The sequence below is a fragment of the Cydia splendana genome, chromosome 5, assembly GCF_910591565.1.
Source record: "Cydia splendana chromosome 5, ilCydSple1.2, whole genome shotgun sequence".
NCBI classification, from domain to species: Eukaryota; Metazoa; Arthropoda; class Insecta; order Lepidoptera; family Tortricidae; genus Cydia; species Cydia splendana.
Window position 1 is genome coordinate 11,357,837 of NC_085964.1, and position 3,957 is coordinate 11,361,793.

The 3,957-nt window shown below is 35.8% G+C and overlaps 1 long non-coding RNA gene across 1 annotated transcript; it reads right to left on the bottom strand.

Annotated features, from left to right (window-relative positions):
- Positions 1-545: 545 nt before the first annotated feature.
- Positions 546-2,572, bottom strand: LOC134791113 (uncharacterized). Its single transcript, XR_010144262.1, has 3 exons — positions 2,094-2,572; positions 1,036-1,255; positions 546-660 (listed from the first exon to the last, which is right to left on the bottom strand). It is a non-coding gene; the product is annotated as an uncharacterized LOC134791113 (long non-coding RNA).
- Positions 2,573-3,957: the final 1,385 nt, after the last annotated feature.

The window sequence follows — 3,957 nt, forward strand, 5'->3', positions numbered from 1 at the left end:
TCAACATCAACTACAGCCATGCCCCTACGGTTGTTCTTTTTTTTTAATTTTTAATTATTATAAGAGTTAGAAGAATTTAAAAATTTGTATGTAATCTGTCTTCCGCTCCTAATTTTTACAATAATCAAAAATTCGAACGTAGAGGCATAGCTATATGGTTAATATACATTAAATTATGTAAAAATATTTTCCATAATGTCAATATCCAGAGAGGAAAATGAGGACTACGTTTGTATGGAGAAGCGGAAGCGGCCATCTCCCTTTCCTCTTAAGTAAGAACGTGCCTAAAATGTTTTTATTACCTATGCTTTCATTGTACTATACTGCATATGAGTCGGATTTTACATTTAGAAGCTATAATATCACAAATTTTGTACGCATAAGGCTAAAATGAAAAATAAGAATAAGTGACACCTACATTGAAGCATGCCCGGGAATGGTGTTCTGTGTGAAGATTATCCGTCTTGAATGTTTACTAGTCTCTACTTGTATAGAAATATAGGTAAATTAGGTAGGTATTTGTGTGATAGTAAAACATAGTAATAGGCGAAATATGTATTTATTAAGCTTATTAAGAGTCGGTTTTGTGCATGCTTGCATGCTTAGGAAGTTTTTTAGGAGCGTCTTCTCTAATTTTTCCCTTGATCCACGAGAAGTTTTCTGGAAGAAAAAGAAGGAAATAAGTAAAAGTAGGTTCATGTGGCAGCGATGGAGTAAGTATTTTCACATGAGTGCAGTCTAGTGCACTCAAGATATATACTAAACAATCGCCAGGAATAATATCCATTAAACAAGGCAGCACATTAGAACTAGGTGCCTTAGTTAAACCTAATAAGTATTGCATTCCCAGATTATATATCCCAGAGATAACTACTTATCATACATAACTATCAAACAATGGGTAGGTACATATCTCAATGCATAATACAGCCGCACTCATACTTATTCAAAAAAGGAAAAGTTACTAAGACAGTCCTTGTGGAAAGTCACAGTTTTTTATGTCTAATACTTAATTCAGTGCTCAAAAGAACTTACCTTCTGTTTACAGCATCTACAAACTGCTCGAGGTTCAGGCTTACAGTAGTGTGGCCAATCCAGTCAGTAGTGCTCCAATGGACAAGCCATGATCTTGACTAGTCCCACGTTGGTAGTTAATTGCCATCAGCTAGCAGGTGTAACTGTTACACACCAGCAGCTGCTGCTGCTGCTGCTGCTGGTGTAGGTGTGCTGCTGGTGTGGTGTATACTGTTAGAACCTAAAACAAATAAGTACCTAATTACAGTACCGGCCAATAATATATCACCTCCATGCTTTTACGGTATAACTTATTTGTGAGTGACTTCCACAGCTTTAGGTAGTTTAGTAGTATTCCTTGTCCAGCGATGAGAAAAATTGGTCTATGTAATGATTTTTTCATAGAGGTTTTTTGTTTTAATGTATGGTCAACTTCATTATTTTTAAAGAGCTTTTTTAGTAATATGCTGAGTCTCTTATTGTAGTTCACAGTATTTCAGTATTCATAATATCTTATACCTTTAAACGAGCAATTCTTGTATATTTATTTATTTATATGTATATATATTTCGGGGATATCGGAAACGGCTCCAACGATTTCGATGAAATTTGCTATATGGGGGTTTTCGGGGGCGAAAAATCAATCTAGCTAGGTCTCATCTCTGGAAAAACATGCATATTTATATAAAATAACTAGTAAAATATGAAATCTACAAACTAACCTACTACAAGTTAATACAAAAACACACAAAGGTGATATGTTATTGACCGGTACTGTAAATCTAATTTTGTCAAGTAGATTTTCCCCCTAGAGGTCAGGATATGAATGTTGAAGTAAATAGTAGCTTAAGTAACCTCTGTTAGTAGGTTAGTAGCATAAGTAAGAGATTGTACAACAGATATCTTAACATACTAACTTTTACATATAATAATGAGGCCGGTACCTAGTATTGAAGAGTTTAGTAGCATTGTCATTAAGACGTCTGTTTTACATAGAATCAATGATTTCAAATATAATAGGGTCTATGCATAGAATACATATTAACTTTATAAGAAACACTGCAATTTTATAGCTTTACCTTTGAGATGTTTTGGTAGGTAACCCATCACCGTTTTGAAGCTCGGCGTTAAATTCGGCACATAAGTAAATGCACTGCACACTCCTTACGCACTCTGTAAATATGCCGAAACTCTTCGTCCGTCATATCAAATGGGCTGCAAGTGTTTCTTAAAGCTGTTTACGATATTTTTCTTCAACAGCAGCCGCGAGTAGGAATAATAAAATTTGACTTCCCTGCGAAGAAAATATTGACAATATTATATACAGCGGAACATTGTGACTAATAACTCTCAATATAATCATAGAAAAACTGATATTTACCTGTAATTTATACCTTAAAATATGATTATTCACTACTTTTGCTTTCACGACAAGGCTTATCGTCATCTAAGAAGCACGTAGTTAAAATTAACTAAGTTGAACTGTCAAAATGGGACAATCTGTCAAATTATCCACATCTTATCCAACGACCATGTTATGCAAATTGTCTTCTATCATCTACCGCTGTCAAATGTGGATAACTCCATATATCGTCTGCAACCATAGTATGGATGATAAAACCGACGATAACGGCCGTTTTATCCACACCTATTGCGTGATAACTACCTTGTCGTACAACCTTGCTAAGCCCGCTGGGGTGATTCCGGAGGTTTTAACAGTACCTAACGGCTCGATTCGGAAAATGAATTAGATTTCTACTAGACTTCAACAAGTTACGATACGGATAATTTAAAGATATTTGTAAGATAGATATGTCAAATTTGACGTTTCCGCGATTCTGGAGGTCCTCTTGAACGATTTCGACAAGTTATGACTTAGATATCCACGTCACATCTAGTCGATATCTAATGTAGATCTAGTTGATCTCTAAATCGTCTCAAGATCTTGTGATTATTTCGAAATCCGAATAGGCCTGTAAGTGTTATAATAATTTTACTTTTTAAATCATGAAATGCCAATGACATAGTAAATGTGCAAAGGTCAGTGGGTCAGGTCAGTAATCAACTTGTTCGATAGTACTTTCATAATACCGCTTCAGCTGCATTTATGGAAAATTAGCAATGAAATGATTTTTATGTGAAAGTATGAAACCGAGAGAGATACAGGTATAAATGCTATGTCACTGTCAGTATGAATATCACCCGCACTCACAGGACACGTACGCCCATCAGGCCTAGAATGCTAATGTCGTTATGCGTTGTCCGTCGATATTAGCTAACGAAACCATGTCGTCGCCAATTATATTAGGAGCTCCCCTGTCCGAGACTGCTCCCAAAAGTGTACAATTCTGAGCCATACACGGCTGATGATCCGCAGCTCTCAGTTAACTGGATATGCCGTTCGAAGCCCTGCGACCGAGTTTACACGACACGCACTAGTTTTATTACCCTCATGTTTCTAAATGGCCCTCATTTCGATCGAAACAAATTATTTATATTTTACTACATGGACATATCGTCGTTTCCCAATCGACTGTTGACCTAAAAAGCATTTGTGTAACGCAGCGAAGCGTTGACAAATAATGCCGATGGTATCGATGCTTAGCCGATTGTCATGCGGCGATCATACCTACTCATTACCGATGTTCCACACGTTTAGCGTTATGGGAAACATATACGGGCTGAATGTTATTTATGTCTAAATATACCAATAGTGTTAATTTTGCTAAGAACTTAAACAATTCCAAAGTTGCTCACGACGTGTCGGTATATCTGTAAGTTAAGTATATATATATATATATATATATGTCTATGGAAATTGGTTGCCTCACAATAAATTAATTTTGATTTTGATTTTTTTCTTATATTGAATTCGGCATAACATAATGTGGCAAAAAAGATAAAATGATCATTCCACCTCGTTGGAATACAATACCATCCATT